The sequence below is a fragment of the Schistocerca serialis genome, chromosome 8 (assembly GCF_023864345.2).
Source record: "Schistocerca serialis cubense isolate TAMUIC-IGC-003099 chromosome 8, iqSchSeri2.2, whole genome shotgun sequence".
Taxonomy (NCBI): domain Eukaryota; kingdom Metazoa; phylum Arthropoda; class Insecta; order Orthoptera; family Acrididae; genus Schistocerca; species Schistocerca serialis.
Genome location: NC_064645.1, coordinates 503968190 through 503994320, shown reverse-complemented (window position 1 = coordinate 503994320; position 26131 = coordinate 503968190).

Below are 26131 nucleotides of genomic sequence, written 5' to 3'. Positions count from 1 at the left end.
GTACTAGTGCCGACATTGTGCATGCTCTGTTGCCTGTGTCTATGTGCCTGTGGTTCTGTCAGTGAGATCATGTGATGTATCTGACCCCAGGAATGTGTCAATAAAGTTTCCCCTTCCTGGGACAATGAATTCACGGTGTTCTTATTTCAATTTCCAGGAGTGTATAAGTCCATAATTGCAAAAGTGTTGCCAGTGCAAAATTTCGTGCACGTACTAACCTCTAGATTACGTGCCCTAAATATTCACGTCAGGCGATCTGCGTGGCCAGATCATTCACTTGAATTGTCTAGAACGTTCTTCAAACCAGTTGCAAACAATTGTGGCCCGGTGACATGGCGCATTTCATCCATAAAAATTCCAGTGGTGTTTGCAAACATAAATTCCACGAATGGCTGCAAACGTTTTCCAGTTAGCTGAACGTAACCATTTCCAGTCAATGATCAGTTCAGTTTGACCAGACGACACAATGTGTTCCATGTAAACACAGCCCAAACCACTATGGAGCCACGACCAGCTTGCACAATGCCTTGTTGACAACTTGGATCCACGGATTCGTGGATTCTGCGTCACACTCGAACCGTGTCATCAGCTCTCACCAGCTGAAACCGGTAGACATTGGACCAGTCGTGTAGTGTGCAACTGACATGGTCACGATCCCAGGAGAGGCGCTGTAGGCGACGTCGTGCTGCTAGCAAGGGGCCGGCCGGAGTGGCCGAGCTGTTCTAGGCGCTACAGTCTGGAGCCGCGCGACCGCTACGGTCGCAGGTTCGAATCCTGCCTCGGGCATGGATGTGTGTGCTGTCGTTAGGTTAGTTAGGTTTAAGTAGTTCTAAGTTCTACGGGACTGATGACCTCCGAAGTTAAGTCCCATAGTGCTCAGAGCCATTTCAAAGATTTTTTTTTTTTTGTTAGCAAAGGCACTCGCACCAGTCGTCTGCTGCCGTATCCCCTTAACAAAAAATACGCAGCATTGTCCTAACGAGTAAGGCTGCTTGTCTGTTAGCACTGACAACTCTACGCAAACGGCGTTAAGTGAAAGCCATCGGCCACTACGCTGCAAGGTGAGAGGCAACGTCTAAAATTTGGTAGTTTGGCACTCTCTTGACACTCTGGATTTCTGAATATTGAATTTACTAACAAATTTTCGAAAAGAAGTGTCCCATGCAAAACTTAAGGACGAAAGTAAATCTCTTATATGTCACTGGCAAGTAACATAGCTCACTGAAATCTGTAATATACACAGAAAGATCTGCTATAGTACAGAATGTATCTGAAAGAAATAAGCAGTGAGCCGAATAGAAATGTGGCTTTTATTCAAAAAATTTATAACGTTCAAGTCACAGAGATTTATGATGTCTCCATGGACGTTACAAAAAGCGGTACGTGAGTATCAATAGTGCGAGTGATCGACATAGACGGCAATGCATGCTCTGCAACCTTTCCCATGCTGGCCGCAAGGTTGGCAAGGATTTTTTTGGTACGGCCCTTCCCGACAGTTGGATGGTCTTCGGTGCGTGAGGGACGTCATGCACTACGTTTCTAGTACGCATCCCGCGGGTGATTGTGTAAGTAGGCTGTTTATGTTTTCTCTATGTAAGTAGGCTGTTTATGTTTTCTCTATGTAAGTAGGCTGTTTAGGTTTTTTATTGGTAACGCCACCTCTGTATGACAATCACTGGCTGTGCTGTGTGCAGTCTGTGGCTGCTTTGCATTGTTGTAATACTCGCCATTGTAGTGTTAGGCAGCTGGCTGTGAACAGCGCGTAGCGTTGCGCAGTTGGAGGCGAGCCGCCAGCAGTGGTGGATGTGGGGAGAGAGATGGCGGAGGTTCGCAATTTGTCATGAACTGATATATATATTATGACTTGTGATGATATTAAGGTAAATACATTGTTTGTTCTCTATTAATATCTTTCATTTGCTAACTATCCCTATCAGTAGTTAGTGCCTTTAGTAGTTTGAATCTTTTATTTAGCTGGCAGTAGTGGCGCTTGCTGTATTGCAGTAGCTTGAGCAGCGAAGATTTTTGTGAGGTAAGTGATTTGTGAAAGGTATAGTTTAATGTTAGTCAGGGCCATTCTTTTGTAGGGAATTTTGAAAGTCAGATTGCGTTGCGCTAAAAATATTGTATGTCAGTTTAAGGACAGTCTTGTAAGAATTGTTCAAAGGGGACGTTTCATATGTCGACCCTTGGCCTAGGATACCTCACTGGAGTCTTCTGATTTTTTTTCTTGTAGTTTGTGTAATTAGTGTAGCCTTTGTTTATTGCTAGCGCGTAATTGTAGAGAGAATCTCCTTTGTAGTTGTAGCCTTTCATTGTTGTACAGTAAAACAGTTGTGGCATGCATGTAGATTTGCACCAAGTATTTCGCAGCTGTAATTAACTAGATATTATTTTCAGTGTTATGTTAATGTGTTCTCTTATTTTTGCTCTTCAAATTGTGTTTTTCTGTGTTATCGTGTGAAATATTGTGACAATTATGGCGTGTGAAAAACGTAACACTAGGCTCCAAAGTAAACTGAGAAATGACAGTGAAGACGAAGGCAGTGTGTTAGCGCCGCAGAGTAATGAATTAACAGACATTCAAAGTAGTAATTTGGTAACTGTTCATAGGGAAATGGAGCAGGCGGCAAACAATGGCACGGACAGTGAAACAATTAGTGAAGAGGGAAGCATTATCGATCGATCGGTCGGCAACAGCTCGCCTCAGGAATCCGAAATGACAGGACACAATTTCGCAAATACTGTAGATTCAGGTTTTGGGTTATCACCGTTTTCTCAAATAAGTCAAGACGCATTTTCTGCTTGTCAAAATGTGAATGTTGCCGGTGCAAATGCACTGCCGAAAAGCGTAGAGAAACAGATTCCAGACACTAATACATTATTATTGCAATTAATGCAACAAATGGAACAAAATCAGAGACAAACTCAGCAACAGTTAGACACAGTGGAACAAAATCTCAAAAAGTTAGACACAGTGGAACAAAATCTCAAAAAGTTAGACACAGTGGAACAAAATCTCAAAAAGTTAGACACAATGGAACAAAATCTTCAAAAGTTAGACACCACACTTGAACAAACACGTGAAGATTTAACTAGTGAGTTACATAACATTGAATCGAAATGTCAAAAAGTCTGTAATGACGTAAAATCACAAATTTGTGAGCATTTCCAACCTATTTTTTCGCGGCATGAAAATGCGTTACAGAATCATGAAGCAGCCATAAAAGAACTGCAAACTATTTTTCATGAAAATCACAACACCTTGCAAGCTAAAATTGACTCAGTTGCATCTACCGATTCGGTTATGCAACTTGCAAAAACTCAGGAAAACTTAAAGGTCACAGTAGACACGATTGCAACACAAATGGACACTCTGAAACTTGGTTCAGAAAAACATACAGAGGAAATGATTTCACTATCGGATAAAGTAGCCGAACTTTCAGATCAGTTCACTAACTTATCTACAAAGGTAGATGATGATCTGAATGACACAACACCTGTAGCCTTCACTGACACAGAAGAGTATGAACAAATTAGAAAATTCAAACAAAATCAAAATCAAATCAATACACAGTACAAAAGAGAAATCCGGGAAGTGCAAGATCAGTTGGCACAAGTAGTACAAGAATTACGTATTTCAGAGGACACTCGCGCCCCAATACGGGAAGAGGGACATACAAATACGGAACAGACACAAAATAACAACACAGGGCACTTCGGAAATTGTGAAAGAAGTTGGCAAGGCACGCCGAATTTTGAGATGGAACCGCCGAAACGACGTAACTATGACCGAGATGCTACTCGCCGACACGATGATTTTGACTATAAGCTGTTCATTACTACACGTAAATTCAAAACGTTTAAGAATTCTGCCAACGACATTCATCCACAAGCATGGCTCCATCAATTCTCTCATTGTTTTCCTCCCAACTGGTCGTTGGAACACAGATTAGAATTTATGTGTGGCTACTTAGAGAATGAACCAGCTGTAAGAATGCGATCGGTAATTCACGATTGCCACAGTGAAGGAGAGTTTTACCATGCCTTCCTCTCAGCATATTGGTCTCAAGCCACACAAGACCGTGTAAAACATAGCATCATAATGATGAAACGTTTCGAACAATCTGAATTTTCCAGTCTTATGAAATATTTTGAAGACATGTTGCATAAGAATCAGTATCTTTCAAACCCATACAGCCCCTCAGAACTCATCCGCATTTGCTTAATCAAACTGCCTGAACATTTACGACATATTATTTTGGCAGGACGTTGCAAAGACGACATTGAAGCATTTCAGGGACTCTTACAAGAATTAGAAATTGACACTGACAATCGCGGAACGCGAAACCAGGAACACAGCAATTACAGGTCACATCCGTCGCAATTCCGCGATGAAAGAAGTAATAACTTTACACGACAAGGCTATTCTCACAACACAAATCGTGACCAAAACAGACACCACCCGTATGACAACCGTTGGCAGAGTAGTAATAACTACAGGGAAAGATCACCTCTCCGTGGTAATGACTATCACAGAGACAATAAGATAAACAGACAATACGGGAACCAAAATAAATACTATCAAGGGAGACAGAATAACTTTAGACGCAACGGACCAGCGCGCAGTTACGATTCAGGGAGAAATTCTCCACCATGTGACCGACAAGAAAGAAACTATGGAATCTACCGACATGACGACAGACGATATGATCGTAACGACAGACCTGAATTGCATCAGAACTGGCGGGATTCAAACAGAGCAGGGCCCTCTCGTCACGGTGAATTTGTAGAAGTTAGGTCTCCAAATCCCAATAACGACGCGCGCCAACAAAGAGACAATAGGCAATGACTCATACCGCAGGCAGCCACAAAACGCACGTATGAAACTAACGACGCAGCTGCCGTAGCTAGTAATTACGTAAAAATGGAAGACATTAGGGACATTTTACTCCAAGAACACGACGTAAAACATAACAACATTGCATATCCTGTGATTCACATTACAGTAAATGACGTAAAATTTACGGCAGTACTTGACTCTGGCAGTCCCATTTCAGTAATCAGTGAAACAGCCTTTAGCAAATGCAACAAATCGAACGATTGCCCCACACTTCCGTTACGTAAGATTAAATTACAAGGTGCAATCTTTGGAAAAAGTGTAGATGTACGCCAACAAACCAATTTAGAATTCTTTTGTCAAAGCCACAGCTTCTCTATGAACTTTCTCATTGTTCCATTATTGTCGACGGAAATTATATTGGGAGTAGACTTTTTGAATGAATACAAAGCAATCTTAAACTTTCACGATGCTGAAATAAGTTTAGAGAAAGAAGGTAAGTCAATAGCGTTGAAATTTGAAGATTGGCTCTCAAACCATGACGAGGAAATTAATCGGCTTTACCTTCTGTTAGACAACAGTTCGGACTTTTCTACGGAACTAGACACTAACAATCACTCTGCAAGTACTGACAGGGATGATATCGACGGCGCATTTGACACTAATAAGTTAATTCAGAATAAAATTCAAACAATTGAGAATTGTAATGACACTGATAGGCAGGACCTTTTTGAGATTTTACAAGAACATTCCACAGTTTTTACTCACAAAACAGGAACAATCAAGGGATTTCAATACCAATTTCGTGTTCGTGAGCATACTAAATTTTGTGTTAGACCATACGTAATTCCGGCGCATTATAGGGACCGTGTTAGAACAGAAATACAATCTATGCTTGACGAGGGCATTATTGAGCCTGCAGTAAGCTCATACAACAATCCGTTACATGTTGCTGAGAAGAAAAATGGATCGATCAGGCTTGTCTTAGATTCGAGACAAATCAATACTATCATTATTCCTGAAACAGACAGGCCGCAGACGATGGAAGAACTTCTTCAAAATTTTAATGGTGTAAAAGTGTTGTCTTCCATTGATCTCAGATCCAGCTTTTATCAGATCGAACTTCATCCAGAATGTAGAAAATACACAGCTTTCCTTTGTTTCGGCGTTTGTTATCAGTTTCGGAAACTTCCCTTTGGTTTGAACATTTCTTCAGCAGCATTCATTCGCGGGCTAAATTCGATATTACCTGAGTTCTTAAAACGTCACATCACCTTATATGTGGACGATATTCTAATAGCAGAAGCTTCATGGGAACTACATAATCGCATCCTCAACAGTTTGTTACGTATTTTTGCAGAATCTGGAATTACAGTTAACTTGGAAAAGTCTGAATTCGGTAGGACAAAGGTGAAGTTTTTGGGACATATTATTTCTTCTGAAGGCATTCAGCCGGATCCTGAAAAGTTAGAAGCAATCAGAGCCATTCCAGTTCCATCCACAAAAAGACAAGTCCGCAGTTTTCTAGGTCTCGTAAATTTTTACCGTCGTTTTCTGAATATGCAAATTCTTGTTACACCAAAACTTTGTTCTCTCACTGGAAAAAATACTATTTGGAACTGGGACGAACAAGCACAGTTGGAATTCAATTCTTTGAAAGAAGCGTTACTTCACGCGCCAATCTTAGCTCATCCAGATCTGTCACAAGATTTCTGCCTTAGCACGGATTCTTCTAAAGTCGGTCTTGGTGCCCATTTATTTCAAGAAGCCACAGAAAATGACACTACTGTTCAGAAAACCATTGCTTTTGCTAGCCGAGTGCTAACAAAATCTGAAAAAAATTATTCCGTTACTGAATTAGAAGCTTTAGCTATCGTTTGGGCATTTAACAAATTCCGTTTCTTTCTTTCTGGTAAGCACGTAAAAGTATACAGTGATCATCGTGCATTACAATTTCTTATGTCTTCAAAATTAAATCATGACAGGTTAAAACGTTGGGCATTGTTTCTGCAAGAATTCCGCTTCACAATAGTCTACATTCCCGGCAAGGAGAACATTGTTGCGGACGCACTGTCACGCGCACCGGCTGGGCTTGAGAAAAGTACCACAGAAGGCAACCTCGAGAAAAATTTCAGTATTCTTTACATTCAGAAAGTCGCCTTTGAAAACTTCATCACCACATCTTTAAAGGACATTGCTCATGAACAAGATAAAGATCCGATTTGGAAAGACATCAAGAGCAAATGGCATGAAAAGACACACACACAGATTCGGCATTATTACCTGGTTAGAAACAACATACTCTTCAAACGCTGCACTGTTGATGACAAGCTATGGGTACTTTGCATTCCAGACGATTTTGTTAATAAGCTCATTTGGTACATTCATTTCAGCTACGCACATTTTGGTCCACGAAAATGTTATCATATTCTTCGAACGACTTGTTATTTTAACAATATGGAAAAGAGAATTCGAAGAGTCTTGTCTATTTGTAAACTTTGTCAAAAGGCGAAACCATCTACTGTCTCACATCGTGCTCCGTTGTTTCCTATTATTCCTTCTAAATTAAAAGAATTTGCTGCTGTTGATCTCTTGGGACCGCTTGTCAGAACATCCAATGGATTTTCGTACGTTCTAGTCGCTGTTGAACTTACTTCAAAATTTGTTTCTTTCACTCCGTTACGTAAAGCCACTGGACGGTCTGTATCCAACGCCTTTGTTAAAAATTTCTTACGTGAAGTTGGCCACGTTGCTAAAGTCATTTCAGATAACGGACCGCAATTCAGATCTGCTGTTTGGTCACGCATGCTTCGCAACCATAAAATCAAACCTGTTTTTATTTCATTGTACTCACCACATTGCAACCCATCTGAACGGATTATGAAAGAAATCAATAAGCTTTGCAGACTTTATTGTCACAGAAAGCATCAGCATTGGGACAGATATTTACACTTATTTCAAAACGTGCTGAATGAAATGCCTCACGACTCCACTGCTTTACCACCTACTCTTGTACTGAAGAATGAAGAACCACCGAACAGAATCAGAGAGCTTGTACCTTTCCCGAATACACGTAAACTTCGACACAAAGACATAATTGATTTGGCTCTTAAAAATATAAAATCTGCAGCAGACAAAAGGAGAAAACTACACGGTAAAGCAAATGCAAAGAAATTGTATATTGGTCAGAAAGTTCTCATTAAAGCTCATTCATTGTCACATAAGAAGAAACACTTGAGTCACAAATTCTTTCTAGTTTACAATGGACCTTACAGAATCCGACGTATACCACATGATAATTGCGTTGAAGTTGAAACTCTGCGTACTAGGAAGAGTAAAGGTTTACACCACATTTCTCATGTAAAACCATTTATTGACAGATAATCTGCCTTTTAACTTTGTCTTTGCCATAAAACGTTTCACTTCACGTTACTAGTATGCTTTAGAAACTGTTACCATGCAACAATGTTTGAAGTAAAATATCCAGCCAAGAACCAAGAGAAATTATTTAAACAGAAATTACGAATGCATTGTTATTGCGAACAGACGACACAGTGTAATTGTGTGTGTACATTCTTGCTTGTTAGTTGTACGATTAGAACATTTACCAGTACTGCTAATGAGATTTTAATGCAACATTTTGGTTTACTTGAAAATACATTCCGGATTTAAAGTACTTTCTGAGAGATACCAGATGACACAGAGGTTAGTTTATGTGACACCTACACGATTTTTATCACGACGCTACTAATGAGTGACAATTTACAATGTTGCTTTTGCGGTGTATCTGTTTTATATCTGCACAGTTTTCTGAATTCTTCTAGGAAGAAAAACATGTTTTAGTAGTAACTTTTGTGGTATAGCAACAATGAGACAGCCTTTTTCGTGGCATAACAATACGTTACTGTACAGTACTTTCCTCATCACGGCAATAAGCGTAATAACTAAGATATCTATACGCAAAGCATTTCACTTTTGTGTATCATGAGGTAAGTACATTGACTTTAGCAGAACTTTGCTTACAGAGGACGATAACTACGACAGTTCCACAGAATTATCTTACAGCAAGACGCGCATTTAGCGCTACAGGACACGCATTTGAGTGATTAATCTTATACTTAAAACACTTATTTTCAAAGATTTTTTAATTACAAAGAAAGTTTTCCGTGATACATTTCATTCCATTGCTGTAATTTGTAACACCTGAGGGTATAATTACATTTATCCTCAGGGGGGTACACGCTTACTTTGTGTACCATGTGTGTGGCAACCACAAGGAACCCTAGCTAATATGGTATTTGCTTATACAACTTTACACATCGGTACCATATTTCTCTAACACACAAATTACACAGCTATCTGATCATTTAACTGAGAGAGACAAACATTTATTTTACTATATCAGTGACAGATGTTTACGTAATTATACCGTTGGATAACTTCACACTTACAAAATTGTATTTTGTCTGTACTTTGTAAACTGTTCATATTTTTTCGGAACCATTGTGATACTATGAGAGCTTTGAATGATGTATTTGGTATGAGATCATGATTTTTAAAGTACATTTGAGGCAGATGACACTTTTGACATGAGCAGAGAATTTTCTTTAGGTTTGGAATTATTGCAGAAAGCTACGACGATTTTGAGATTTGACTGAGGTGTTAATGATGTTATTTTTACGACGACGATGTGTATTATGCTGCTGAGGTATGTTTATGATAAATAAGCTGATGCTATATGAGGAATCTGATTATGCTATGTAGCTATTATGATGAAATATTGAAGACGTGTTGATGAATATGAATATGTATATGTGTAATAAGGTAAGGAATAAGGAGTAGGGGTTAGGGACTCTGATTTATAAAAAGGTTGTTGGAAACCAAGAATCGTACTTTAAGAGTTATGAAATGTGTGTGTATATGCATGAATGTATCACAATGCCACTGAAAATTTTTTTGGACACTGTTGTATTTATAGGGTTTTGTTTCTACAGATTTGCAACGCTAATTCTTGACCTGTGAAATATTTTTATATGCGACTACCACGGTAGCAGAATCTCCTGTCGTAAATATTTCCGTACGAAAGTTAAGTGACCACCTGCACGTAATGCGTCGCGGGCACCCAGCTGTGTCAGACGCCTGGAGAAAAGGTCATTAGCGCGTGCCTTTCAGAGCACAGGAAGAAAGAAAAAAAAAAAGAATGGGAAGGCCATTATCCTGGCCATTGTCATTCCTTTAGAGAAAGCATCGCAAAAACGACACGGTCGAACTTGAAAACATATGATTACACTAGCTCTTAATTTACGATATTTACTGAAATGCCTAATAAAATGACAAGCAATATTTTTACATCTGCACACCTGATTATGACAAGCGTCTTTCTATGAGAGTTGAGAGAATTTCTACTAACTTACGAAATGTCACATGACTATTGAATGATATTTTTATGCTTTGCTTTTCATAGTTGCTTATTTCATTTGACATCTGTTTTCCAGCTGTGTTGCAGCATTGCTTTTATAAAATAAAATGCATTTGCTAATGTGAACACTTTCTGTCAACAGATCTATTAAATAATTATTTTATGATCCACATTCTTTAAAAAAAGGAGCACTTGGAAAGGAAAGAACAATAAGAAGGAAGTAGTAACAGTAACACATAATTTTCTTTTCAAGTACATGGTAATATTTCTTTTTACAATCAGTTGTTGTGGTGCACCACTTTAATTACATAGACATTAAGATGTGAATATACATTTCTCTTATCTGCATTGTTGTTTAGTGTAATATTTTTTCTGCTTGCGCTATGTCATGTTTAGGTATACGTTGCTGCTGTTTGCCAGGCATAGTGTTATTGAATTTGACTTTTGCTAATTTATACTGTAGCTTGCTTTGCAATTTTCCATTTTTTTCATTGCTGTTTATAATAATTGTTTTACGTGCTGCTGCATTGCCTCGTCCCTTAGTTTAGCATCTGAGCTCAGTAGATTTAAGTTAGCTTAAGAGGGGGTAGACTATATAAGAAACTGACTATGGAGAATAGGTAAAGAAATGCATTGAGAAAACAGGTTTAGGTAGGATTTTCTTGGAAATAAATGTTGAGGAAAGAAATGTATGAACATATCAATACAGAAAGCATGCTTAGATAGAATTTTTTTGGGTGGAAACAAAGGATGAAATAAGAGGAAAGATATATGAAGTTTTGGGTTGGACTGCAGTACCACATGTTACACTGAAAACGAACCCTGTCCTTTCCCTTTTGTGTTATCCCACTATGTGTTTGTGTACCCTTGTGTATTTGTTTTCTTCCTGTCTCTGTGTAGTTTCATAGAATTTTTTCTCTTTTAATATTAAGCTACATTCACTATGATGAGGAATACTGTTATCCTCGAATATAATTGGCATTAATAATATGTTATTTACCTTATAAATATGCTTACACATTATTTATTCTGTTTAATGCTCATGTGTGAAGTTGATGTTTCAAAAATTATTGTGATCTTTTATGTATGTACTCATGTCATAATTCCACTGATGTATATGTTAGTTCGATTCTTTTGTAAAGCCTGTACTACAGATGTTATCTGTATTATTATATTTTTAATGATGTATTTTGTACCTTTGTTATTGTATTTTTATGTTATCAAATTGTAATTGTTACCAGTTCTTCCAATTAAGTTACATTTCACTGCACACGTTTCTGTTGGTCATAGTATATGGACAATATGTGAGAAGTAGGGACTGTTAGTGTTTGCACGTGTGTTAATAATTCTGCAAGGGACTGGATAACAGCATTGCTGGTTCTAAGGACAATTCCAAAAACGTTGTGAGTGCACAAGTGGTGGTTTATGGACTTGCTATATTCTCTGCAAGACTCTTTGATGGTGAATGTGCACCTGCACAATCGCAACAGATGGCTGCTGGCCATCTCTACAAGGACTACAGTGGGTCTGCATCTCTGGTGGCCCACCAATACCATTATCTCTGCAAGGACTACAGTGGGTCTGCATCTATGATGACCCACCAACGCCATTATTTCTACAAGGACTGCAGTGGGTCTGCACCTCTGGTGGCCCACCAATACCACAATCTCTACCAGGACTCCAGTGGGTCTGCTCTGTGATGACCTACCTACCAATATTCTTCCAAACTTCGAATGACTCTGCTGTGGGTTTGCTCTGTTGTGGCCCATTAACTGTCTGCATGTCGAGAGTCAGCACTGTCTTTCCGTTGGAAGGTCAACACTACTTCTTCAAGACTGCATGGAAATCCACTACTTCTATGTGCATTTTCTTTTACTGCTTGGACTTTAAGAAAAACTCTGCATTTTTACTGTGATGAACAATGTGGACTGTCTTTATGGACTGTGAGAAATTTTGATCTTTTGACCAACATAATATTAATAAGTGTGTGCATTTTATATCTTTGTTACTGTAATTGTGAAAAATTTTTGTCAAATCTGTATTGGCCAGTGCCCAACACCATTTGTAAAAATTTTTGTGGGGAGCATGGGGGCTATGTAAGTAGGCTGTTTATGTTTTCTCTATGTAAGTAGGCTGTTTATGTTTTCTCTATGTAAGTAGGCTGTTTAGGTTTTTTATTGGTAACGCCACCTCTGTATGACAATCACTGGCTGTGCTGTGTGCAGTCTGTGGCTGCTTTGCATTGTTGTAATACTCGCCATTGTAGTGTTAGGCAGCTGGCTGTGAACAGCGCGTAGCGTTGCGCAGTTGGAGGCGAGCCGCCAGCAGTGGTGGATGTGGGGAGAGAGATGGCGGAGGTTCGCAATTTGTCATGAACTGATATATATATTATGACTTGTGATGATATTAAGGTAAATACATTGTTTGTTCTCTATTAATATCTTTCATTTGCTAACTATCCCTATCAGTAGTTAGTGCCTTTAGTAGTTTGAATCTTTTATTTAGCTGGCAGTAGTGGCGCTTGCTGTATTGCAGTAGCTTGAGCAGCGAAGATTTTTGTGAGGTAAGTGATTTGTGAAAGGTATAGTTTAATGTTAGTCAGGGCCATTCTTTTGTAGGGAATTTTGAAAGTCAGATTGCGTTGCGCTAAAAATATTGTATGTCAGTTTAAGGACAGTCTTGTAAGAATTGTTCAAAGGGGACGTTTCAATTGGTCTGATCAAAGTCAGAGGAAAAGGCAGGACAGCCCATTCGCCGAATATCCACGACTTCGTCCAGCGCTGTTTGATGCTGTCGCCGATTTTAATCTATAAAAATGAAGTCACAGGGGCATGCAGCCTGAAAAAGACGCACATGAAGTAAGAGTACAGTCTCAGAACGACGCTGACCAATTAGTGTTGTTGTTGCTGTGGTCTTCAGTCCTGAGAATGGTTTGATGCAGCTCTCCATGCTACCCTATCCTGTGCAAGCTTCTTCATCTCCCAGTACTTACTGCAACCTACATCCTTCTGAATCTGCTTAGTGTATTCATCCCTTGGTCTCCCTCTACGATACTTTCAGAAATGACTTCCCGACACTTAAATCTATCCTCGATGTTAACAAATTTCTCTTCTTCAGAAACGCTTTCCTTGCCATTGCCAGTCTACATTTTATATCTTCTCTACTTCGACCATCATCAGTTATTTTGCTCCTCAAATAGAAAACTCCCTTACTACTTTAAGTGTCTCATTTCCTAATCTAATTCTCTCAGCATCACCCGACTTAATTCGACTACATTCCGTTATCCTCGTTTTGCTTTTGTTGATGTTCATCTTATATCCTCCTTTCAAGACACTGTCCATTCCGTTCAACTGCTCTTCCAAGTCCTTTGCTGTCTCTGATAGAATTACAATGTCATCGGCGAACCTCAAAGTTTTTATTTCTTGTCTATGGATTTTAATACCAATTCCGAATTTTTCTTTTATTTCCTTTACTGCTTATTCAATATACAGATTGAATAACATCGGGGAGAGGCTACAATCCTCTCGCACTCCCTTCCCAACCACTGCTTCACTTTCATGCCCCTCGACTCTTATAACTGCCATCTGGTTTCTGTACAAATTGTAAAATGCCTTTCGCTCCCTGTATTTTAACCCTACCACCTTTAGAATTTGAAAGAAAGTATTCCATTCAACATTGTCAAAAGCTTTCTCTAAGTCTACAAATGCTAGAAACGTAGGTTTGCTTTCCCTTAAACTTTCTTCTAAGGTAAGTCGTAGGGTCAGTATTGCCTAACGTGTTCCAATATATCTACGGAATCCAAACTGATCTTCCCCGAGGTCGGCTTCAACCAGTTTTTCCATTCGTCTATAAAGAATTCGTGTTAGTATTTTGCAGCTGTGACTTATTAAACTGATAGTTCAGTAAGTTTCGCATGTGTCAACACCTGCTTTCTTTGGGATTGGAATTAATATATTCTCCTTGAAGTCTGAGGATATTTCGCCTGTCTCATACATCTTGCTCACCAGATGGTAGAGTTTTGTCAGGACTGGCTCTCCCAAGGCCGTCTGTAGTTCTAATGGAATGTTGTCTACTCCCGGGGCCTTGTTTAGAATCAAGTCTTTCAGTGCTCTCTCAAACTCTTCACGCAGCATCGTATCTCCCATTTCATCTTCCTCTACATCCCCTTCCATTTCCATAATATTGTCCTCAAGTACATCGCCCTTGTATAGACCCTCTATATACTCCTTTCAACTTTCTTTTTTCCCTTCTTTGCTTAGAACTGGGTTTCCATCTGAGCTCTTGATATTCATACAAGTGGTTCTCTTTTCTCCAAAGGTCTCTTTAATTTTCCTGTAGGCGGTGTCTATCTTACCCCTAGTGAGATAAGCCTCTACAACCTTACATTTGTCCTCTAGCCATCCCTGCTTAGCCATTTTGCACTTCCTGTCGATCTCATTTTTGAGACGTTTGTATTTCTTTTTGCCTGCTTCATTTACTGCATTTTTATATTTTCTCCTTTCATCAATTACGTTCAATATTTCTACTGTTACCCAAGGATTTCTACTAGCCCTCGTCTTTTTACCTAGTTGATCCTCTGCTGCCTTCTCTACTTCATCCCTCAGAGCCACCCATTCATCTTCTACTGTACTTCTTTCCCCCATTCCTGTCAATTGTTCCCTTATGCTCTCCCTGAGACTGTGTACAACCTCTGGTTTACTCAATTTATCCACGCCCCATCTCCTTAAATTCCGACCTTTTTGCAGTTTCTTCAGTTTTAATCTATAGTTCATAACCAATAGATTGTGGTCAGAGTCCACATCTGCCCCTGGAAATATCTTACAATTTAAAACCTGGTTCCTAAATCTCTGTCTTACCATTATATAATCTATCTGATGCCTTCTAGTATCTCCAGGATTCTTCCATGTATACAACCTTCTTTCATGATTCTTGAACCAAGTGTTAGCTATGATTAAGTTATGCTCAGTGCAAAACTCTACCAGGTGGCTTCCTCTTTCATGTCTTAGCCCCAATCCATATTTACCTACTATGATTCCTTCTCTCCCTTTTCCTACTCTCGAATTCGTCACCCACGACTATTAAATTTTCGTCTCCCTTCACTACCTGAACAATCTCATCATACATTTCATCAATGTCTTCATCATCTGCAGAGCTAGTTGGCATATAAATTGTTCTAGCGTAGTAGACGTGGGCTTCGTGTCTATCTTGGCCACAATAATGCGTTCACTATGCTGTTTGTAGTAGCTTACCCGCACTCCTACTTTTTTATTCATTATTAAACCTACTCCTGAATTGCCCCTATTTGATTTTGTGTTTATAACCCTGTATTCACCTGACCAGAAGTCTTGTTCCTCCTGCCACCGAACTTCACTAATTCCCACTATATCTAACTTTAACCTGTACATTTCCCTTATTAAATTTCCTAACCTACCTGCCCGATTAAGGGATCTGACATTCCACGCTCCAACCCGTAGAACGCTGGTTTTCTTTTTCCTGATAATGACGTCCTTTTGAGTAGTCCCCGCCCAGAGATCCGAATGGGGGACTATTTTACCTAAGAAATATTTTACCCAAGAGGACGGCATCGTCATTTAACCATACAGTAAAGCTGCATGCCCTCGGGAAAAATTACGGCTGTAGTTTCCCCTTGATTTCAGCCGTTCGCAGTACCAGCACAGCAAGACCGTTTTAGTTAGTATTACAAGGCCAGATCAGTCAATCATCCAGACTGTTGCCCCTGCAACTACTGAAAAGGCTGCTGCCCCTTTTCAGGAACCACACGTTTGTCTAGCCTCTCAACAGATATCCCTGTGTTGTGGTTGCACCTACGGTACGGCCATCTGTATCGCTGAGGCGCGCAAGCCTCCCAACCAACGGCAAGGTCCATTGTTCGGGAGGGGGGGGGGGGGAGGATTAGTGTACTTTAGTGAAATATCTGGAGGTCATATGACCGCGTAACTTAATGCTTCCCCATACTATAACAGATGAACCAATAAAACGATCATGTTCGATATCATTCTGGACCTTTTCTCATATAGCGAGAGGTGTGAGCACGTAATGCACCCAGGAGTATTGACGAACATGATGTGTTTTGCCGTGCAGGTGTTATGGTGTGAGGGGGCATAATGATACATGTCGTACTGATCTCCAAATCTTTGAACCCAGTACACTCACCTATCAACGTTATTGTGGCACTGAACTTCTTCCCCGTCTCCGTCTTTTGAGGGGTGCAATTGACCCTAACATCGATTTTCAGGATGACAATCCGTCTCCCTATCGAATAGCGGATGTGGAGGAGCTCTTGGAACGGGAGGATATTTGGAGAATTGTCAGACTTGCCCTAGCCCAGCTTAGCTCCCAACGAGTACGTCTAAGATACGTTAGGGAGGTGTATTGAATCACGTGTACATGCGTCAACAACAAACTATCATTTGACAACTTCACTGGTGGAGGAATGAGATATCCTGCCTCAGATCTTTGGCCAGGGTGAGAGCACGTTGCGGAGCATATATTGCCATCTTTGGGGATCATAGACTCCTGTTAAATACCGTGACCCGTCTTTTGTAATATCCAACAATCCGTCAAAAATCGCGGTGACTTCAGTATAATTATTGTCTTTGAATAGAAGTGTCGTTTCTGTTCATCTGACGGCGTTTTTCTCTCAGCTACCTGCTGGATTAGAGTGTAGCATTTCTTTATGTGTATGGTGCAAGTTTCATCGATCTATGCGAAATCTCCTTACATAAAATGGAAGGAGGGACTCACAATAATCGCATCATTTTTCCTTTTAGAGTTCACATCTGTTTATAGAATACATTACACTAACAAACCGAACATAATATTAACCATGCCAAAGAATGAGCAGCAGGATTATTTTTTTTAACAAATAGTCGGTTATGCCACTGATCAAAGGCCCCAAGCCACAAGGGAGATGTTCTGGCGTAGCCACAAGCGCCAGAACGAAGATGCGGAATAGAAGAGGAGAGAAGGCGACAAGGAAATGTCGGCCAATGGTGCGCTTAATTGGACAGCGCCGCGATACCTAGAAGAAGAGAACATAAAAGCAGCTGCTGCTAGCCTCGGTCGCTCAGATCGGCCCGAGTCTGCAACGTGATTCTTGCTAAGCTGTCAGATTGTCGTGATCCATATCAAGTGTTTCCTTGGGCTTGGTCTATAACAAGAACTGTACTGCTGTCATGTCGCCTCTCACTAGCGACATTTTCTTTAGTAAAGCTAAGTATTGTCAATTTGCTTTCTAGAAATAAAACTACTAATGTTATTTGTTTGTATTGTTGTGCAGCATTCCGAGAACACCCAAAGGCACCCTATTAGCGACGAGTGGGCACGAAATTAGTAATAAATACAAAATTGCAAATTAATAACGTAAGACATTCCTTAATTAAATCAATTTGGCCTTGGAATAATTAGAAGTCTTACTCTGCCAAATCTTTAAGAACAATTCGCCATTTGCAGCTTTTAAAAAGATTTAAATTAATTTCAATATTAATTAGACTAGCCTTTGAAAGGAACATCTGCATCTGCGATTCCTAATTACCAAATCACAAGTCCAAACATGCAATTTTCAGAGCAGACCGACTGTGAAAGTTAAGTGCCAACAGTTACGATCTAGCAAGATTTTCTTTTACATGCATGAATGAATACAGTACATAAGTGATGGCAAAATATTTACAAAAACATCTCAAACATTGACCAGTAGACTTTCCAAATACTAACACAGTAAGTACAGACTGAACTAACCTGGCTTAGAAAATTTGAAGGGGCTAAACAAAGTTAACAAATACGCTGCTAGGCTGAACAGCTTCGCCAAGGTAATGGCGGGCAGCCACAAACACTCCTGAAAAATACCATGCCAGTGCATACCAACAACAGGTACCCGTGGCCAAGCGCTGCACCAAAGAGTGGACCCGCAGTTCACGAAACGAAGAAGTTTTAGCAAATACCACTCAGGAGAAACATGAGCTAAAAGGTACAAGTTAACAAAATGTAATTCCCCCACACCTTAATAATTTAATGTCATGAAACCTGCAAATCTGCCATAATAATCAAAGAGTAACGTTACTCAAAATTACACAGAGCTTAATAACATAAAACAGTAAAATGATGGCCTAATAAAAGTCTCCCCCGAAACAACTTAACTGAACAGGGTGAAATCACTAATCGCAGAAAGTTACTTCAAATAGAGAAACAGTCAATAAGACTCCTAGGCTACACAGCCAATGACATGTTTGTATCAAAAATGAACTTTCTATGAGAAATCGAAGCTTACCTGTAGGAGGTGGTACTTAATTGCCAGCATTTACAAGTAAGGCCCTCTTCCAAGGCTCTTAGATTTCAGAACGATTTATAAAGCAATTTGAACACCATACACTAATTCTAAAAAATTCTTTAAAAGATTAAATAATAAATCTAAGAAAGTATCCCAAGGCGTTAAAAACAACCACTTCATAAACCAAATTTACCACAGAGCTTATGAGCAAATGAGCAGCACTAAAAAATCAATTTGATTAAACACTAGGGTAACAAAAAACCACTTGACGGCTCACAGAAATGAAACTGGTTTGAAAGACACCAGTCACTGATGCAGAAATATCACGATATGAACCATTGCACCACCAAGAAGTCATTATTCCATAATTACAGCTCAAAGCAATACGCCAGCATCGAGAGGTGCACAGCAGAGACATAAGAGAAGACAATTCAGCGGAAGCACACTTAAGGGCGTGGTGTAAACTTCGATGCAGCCGCTAATGGTAGACTGGCAACCAACTGGTCTCCGCACAAACAGAGCCATCGGCCCACAAAGCCGACCACGGCCCGTGTTGCCCTCACGCCACGTACCCAGAGACTTGACAACTCCACACGCTCCGGCGTATTTTCAAGACTCCGCGTCCCCGATAACACACAGGAAGTTAAGGGTAATTCACACCACCTAGAAGGGCGCCAGCAAATGAAGAGGAAAGAAAATATGAAATGAAGCAGCCACGGCTCACTATGTTCTCGATAGTGACACATCATCCGAAAGTTACTTTGGCCCTTGGGTTTCTTACTACCTGGCATGTAATTCAATCATACTGCCACTGTGATTTCTTATTTCTGAACCCATCCAATGATTACATGTTTAATTCCATAAGTAACAACTATACAGAGACAGATTAAAGTGCCCAAAGTAAGGCGAACAGTTGACACTGAATGTGTTTCCATACTGGGATTCTCAGAAGAAACATTTCCTATATTATTGAGATACGTGCCGGTGATACAGTTTGAACATCCTTACACATAACGCTAACAAAAATCTGGATAACAGAAAAGTTTCCCGAAAGTTGGACCACAACCATAATCCACCCACTCCACAAAAAAGGAGATAAAAGCAACCCAGACAACTACAGAGGTATCTCTCTCTTAGACTGCACATACAAAATTTTCTCCGGAATCCTATACAAGAGGACCAAAGAGCAACTAGAGGAAGAATTAGGTGAATATCAAGGAGGCTTCAGACCTTGGAGAAGCTGTGCAGAACACATCATCACTTTAAAATTAGCCATAGCTTATTAGAAGAAACGAAACAAACCTCTTGTAATAACCTTCTTGGAATTTAAAGAAGCATATAACTGTATCCAAAGACATTCAATGTTAAAAATCTTAAGAAACTTCGGGCTCCATACAAAATTAATCACATTAATAGAACTCACCTTAACCAACACTGTATCAAAAGTCAAGTTCAGGGGGGAACCCTCTGGGCCATTCATCATAAAAACAGGTTTAAGACAAGGAGATCGCTTGGCACCTCTGCTGGTTAACTGTGCTTTAGAATACACAATGAGGGAATGGTACAAGACTAACCCAAAGAACATCCAAATTGGAAGATCCAAAGACAACCATAAGTTTAAATTGTCTAGAATTTGCTGATAACCTTGCTCTCTTGTCCAACAGTATTCAGGAAACCAAACAACAAGTTATCTCACCGCAGGAAATAGCACAGAAAATTGGTCTTGGAATATCCTTTGGAAAAACAGTCATCATGTTAACTGACCCACCACTCATAAACAAAATTGCCATAGGAAACCAATAAATGAAAATTGTAGATAAAATTAAATATCTGGGAGAAATCATAACATATAACTTCAATAAAAATCCAACATGGCATAACAGAATAAACAAACTGACTAGAGCACAATATATCATCAATAACACCTACAACAAAAAGAGCCTGTCAATAGCAACAAAATTAAAACACTATAAAATAGTCACTCAACCAGAATTAACATATGGAAGTGAAACCATCTTCAAAACAACTAACACTGCACAAATAGACAAAATACTCGAAATAGAGAGAAGAATCATCAGAACGTGCATCAACAAATCGTACCAGAAAGATGGACACTGGAGAGTAGCTGCAAATGAAACAGTCTACAAGGAAATAGAACCGGTAATGAGTACAATCAGGAAGAAACACATTTCATTTTTCGGACCTCTAATCAGAACACTAGAGAACAGGAACATCAGGAGAATAACATAAAAATTGTGGAATAGTAAGTGCAACATTAAGTGGACTACAGAAATCAAGGAAGATATGGATGAGCTACATATTACATTGGAAGACCTAACAAACAGAACAGACAAAATCAGGAAACGCACAGGCAAACGAACCAGACTGCAAACGAGAATCAACAAGCAGACAATAGGAAGGGTGATTTCCGATGAAGAAAGAAAGATGAGATCGGAGAGACTGAAGAAGTATTGGGCTGACAGGAAACTGAAAAATTCTTTGTATAAAGTTGGCTAGAGTGGTCCAATGAAGGCCGTAAAATGGAGATACGTTCCAATGTTCATCCCCATACGCACTCACCATAGTAAGGAGCAAAAAAACAAAATGTTTGGTACTCAACACTCCAGTTCGATGGGATCACAATCATTGGGGCTGCAGCCCAATGATTCTTTAGAAAAGTGTAGAATCGTTGGGTGGCCGCCAGCAGTGGCAAAATTGTTTATGAGTGTCAACCTGTTGCCCATCATGCTACGAACTGTCGTTTTCGACCATGAGAAGTATGAGAATCAATATCCCAAAGGAAGGGGTGGTTTCATTGATGCTGTTTATGCCACCTCCCATGGCCTCTTCATGTCGATTCTGAGCAGTGGTGTGACTGAAATGTTTTCCTCGATTAGCATTAAGAAAACAGCTTGGTTTTAACGCTGAGAGTCGTGATACTGACTTCTGTTATCGGGACGTCAAGGAATAGGGTGGGGTGTGGGTAACGCGGGGGTGGGGCGGCCTTCCCATCGTGTTACATATGCGGTGGCGCTGAGCAGTGAACATAAATGTGAAATTTTGAGCAAGCGTAGCGCGACCTTGCGGTGGCGTAAAGCAGAAGTGTAATAAATTGTACGACCTTCTGAAAATTATGAACACAGTTTTATTAATAATTTTAATATTTCGAGCAACAATGTTACCTATGACGCCAACGTTACAATTTTCAAGCATATATAGAACGATTAAACCAACCTCATCGAACGGTTTACATTAGTTTTCCATGACTTATATAACGTCATGGAAACAAAAGTGCTGCGACTGACGTACCACGGTTGGCGCCAACGTAATCTATGGTCGGGGTGAGCTCTAACCGCATCAGTTTGTCGCGCGAAATAGCAATTTGTACAACGGAAACCTAGTCCAAAGTTGCAAATTTTACTTTTTTAATCACTCGTTGACTAGTTTCGAACCGAAACCCATTTTCAAATCATCGTAACATAGTCAAAAATGTTATTTTCGTTACAGCGCATACACATAACTGAATGAAACTGTCCGTTGCACATTTTTGACATGATTTTCACGCCTTCGGAAATACCATTTTTGGCTATGTGATGAAAATCTGGAAACGAGTCTCGGCCCGAAACTAGTCATCGAGTGAATAGGAAAAGTAAAAATTTGCAACTTTGGACTTGTTTTTCGTTGTACTGATTAATAGAAGGTGTTGACCCACAGCTACTCCAACATGCTGGAAGTTCGTGAAATGCGTTTTATCTGAGCACACAAGTTAATAGCTAATTACAAAGAGTAATCGTAAGACTGCTAAGACCATATATTTCTATCATTTATTTGTAGTTCAGAGGCAGTGCGAACAACCAGAGAGCTTATACTGAACACATGAAATATGTAGCGGACGATTCACTGTCTGCATCATTCCCCTCAAGTGCAACAATTTTTGAGGTTGAAATGTACATGACAGTCAAAAAGAGCTGTGACTTGAGCTTCACTTGCAGGCTCGGGCTGTGCCAGTGGAAGACTTTGTGTGACCGTTGTCCACGTGTAATCATCCGCAGGTAACGTCTCGGTATTATCTGGGGTAAAAAAGTTTAGTCTATCGATGGATATGATTGATATTGACATTGAACTTTCTATCGCAGCGTTCCAATACCACGTAGGGACCACCATACGGTGGTTGGAGAGGCTTTCGAATAGCATCATGTTGGACGAAAACCTGTTTGCATGATTTTAAGTTGAAGAAAACCAATGGTCGCTGGGTAGGACGTTCTTTTGAAATGACAGAACGGTTCTGCGAGCAAAGATATTGCGCGAAGCCCAAGGTTTCAATAATACTATTTGCTGTGTCAGTAAAGAACTCTCCTGGTAATGGAAGTGTCTGCCCATAAACTAATTCTGTAGTTATTGAGATATTCTCTGAAGTCTCTCCGGAAGTCCAGCAGCGTCTAATGCTCTTTGCCATGTATTTGAGTAGGCTGAAGCCCTTCTACGAGACCATTAGCGATGAGCTGACAGATGCAAGTTCGAATACAGCTCATCACGTGCAATGCTGGGGTGCTTTTAGGAGATATGAACTGAACTGGTTACCTTGATCAGTCGTGGCATGGAGAGGAATGCTGAAGTGCAGGATCCACTCACGGAAGAAAGTTAAAGTTACAATTGTTGCCATTGCGTCTTCTATAGGATAGATTTCAGGTTAGTGAGAGAAATGGTCAATCGCTGTCAGGCAGTTCTGGAATCCTGATGGTGGCTAAGGTCCAGTGAAGTCGATGTGGACATGCTCGAAGCATTGACTTTTTTGTAAACCCTCATCGCCAGTTTTGTAAACCCTCGTCGCCAGTTTTGTAACGGCCTCGTCGCTACTGCTGTGGAGGCCGAGTCTGTGAGTTCGTGAAGCGGCTAGTGGTACAGTACACCGCTAAGACAATTTCTCCTTACCACTGTTACACAGCTATACCCCAGGATCATGTAACAGAATAGATGAACGAAAGTTCTACAACACTCCAAGGAATTAGTAACAAAGTCACACAGATGAGTTAAAAGAGGTTTACTTACCTTGCTGACTTGTTGGATAATGAAGTCTGGAACACTACATGTGATATAACACAAAAAATGCCCTCAATAGCTAAGTGTAAATAATCGAAGGTAAACTTCACAGCAACTGTCTGTTCACTTCTAAGACTTCACTAAACGACGCTACCTGTTTAAGTCAGCCGTGGACGATTATCTATAACCAAGTGGGCGAGAGTTGCTCTTCAATCTTCCGAGCAGGCTTCTGTCCTTTGCCGTCTGGTCATTGATGACCTTTGCTCGATGGCGATTGGCCGTGGTGAATTCGATATTTTCATCCTCAACGCCGCCCATGGCGCTGGTACACCCCACCAGCTCGCATCTTTGCGCCTGTGTTGCTTTTGCCCCGGGTATCTCTTGTTCGAACGACACAGCGTGCTTGATGGGGCGAAAGTATCGAGCGGAGCTGTTATGTAGTGAATTACTTTGTTGTGCTGAGAGACATCACACTTGCGAAAAAATGCCTTCAATCGTTTTCCGTGTTTGGCCAACTAAATGAGTTGTGCAGTAGCTCTTGTTCCTGGATGAGAGAGGTATTGGAGGGTGGGAATTGCTGGTGTGTGAAAAATTTGCTGTAACTAACGGTCATGTCTGTGGTGTTGACACGTCGCCTTACAGCGCTACATTAGAGTTTGATATTTGAATACATTGGAGCTGAGATCCTGACGAGGTTTCAAGGCATGCCTTGAATTCACTATGTCCATCCTGGGCCTTGTCAAGTGTTAAGAAGTCAAGTTCCTTCACGATGGCATCAATTAGAGGCAGCGCATTTGCAGGTTCATTCTGTTCACAATCAACATGTTGAATATGCTTTGTGAATTGCACAATGAAGTCCAAATGCCGGTTGGTGCGGTGATGCCTGGTGTGACGTCTGAAGGCAGCAAATGCAAGTGGCTTATGGTCTGCGAAAACGTAGAATGTCTCTCTTCAAGCATGAGCCTAGATTATTTAATCGAGACATATGCCAACTCGATATTGCATTCATATGTTGACGAATTTGGGAAAGTGATAATTTTTTGCTGCAGATATTTAGAGGTTGCCAATCATTTTACACAAGTTGTTGTAACACAGCTCCAATCGCAGTTGATGATGTGTTCAACAAAACTACAAGTGGTATGTCACGAAGAGAATGAACTAATACTGCCGCCTCTGCAGCAGCGGCTATCGTAATGGGCTAGGATACTATCTTTTCATCATTCCACTGTAGTGTGTCTCCATGTTTAGGTGAACCGTTAAGCATTTCGTTGAGAGATGCAGCCAACAACGCATGATTGAACAAAAAACTTCGTTAAAAGGTCAAGCCCAAGAAAGGCGTAATTCTCGTATTATGACTAGGGAGACTGAGAAATATCTCTTACTCTGTCTTGGTGGCAGTATTCCTAGTACAGTGATAAGGTACCCCGGTAATTTTACTTCTGTCGCTCTGAAGACACTTTTTGCGGGATAGTGACTTCATCATGTTGTTGTAGGATGGCATTATACGTCAGTGTAGACGAAACAGAACTCTATATAGTTATTTCATCCACAAAGCGTTGGAAAGTTTGGGCGGGATTGCACGGTTACAATTAGATTCTCATAAATTCTTAATATCCAAATGAAATGCAAACGGTGGTTAGGAATATGTTTTGCAGAGCAATTGGAATTTCATAAAAGGATGGAAAAGGTATATAGACAACAGTCTTACTATGAATGTGCATAGCAAAGTCTTCCATATGTGGCACAGGATAATGATCAGGTTTCTTTCTGTCTTTAATCTGATGGTAGTCACCACATGGGCGCCCGCTGTTACTCTTCCTAGGGACAACACGGAGTGGAGAGGCCCAGTTACTATTTGAAGTTCGACAGATCCTTTGTGCTAACATCAAAGAGAGTTCTTGCTTTGCACTCTTCAGTTTTTCTGTATGCAGACGACGGTTCAGTGAGTGAACTGGCGATCCTAGTATGGAGACATTGAAATCTATCGTTGTCTTATACCGGTGATGGAATAAGCGATGAATAGGTGACGTCAGGGAACTAAAGAAGCAGGTCGTTGTATGGTGAATCACCTGAATCGATTTGTTGCCAGCATGGTTGCCATGGCATAGGTTCCTATGATCATAAAAGTGTGTTTTAGAATCAAGCAGGCACTGATTGCGAAGATCTGGGAGGGGACTGTAAGAGGTTAAGAAGTCTTGTTACAGCCTATTGGCAACATTGAATCTCCATATGAACTCACGTCGAAGAATGAAGATTAGACGTGAGCTGGTATAGCTGTAAGTAAATTGATTCGCAGTATACACCTAGTTTTCATCAGTGTTCCGGTGTGGAAGACGAGAAGAAGGGTAAACAGACTTCTTCTAGGAGAGACACTGATTCACACATCTTGCAACGCTACTCACACTTGTTTTTATGCTGTTACTGGGGGGGGGGGGGGGGGGGGGGGTTTACCAAGCACACATGGGCATCCAAACTGGTCTATAAATTTTCGATTAGATTGACATCAGATGATTGTTTTAAAAAATGCATGACATGCATCTATTTC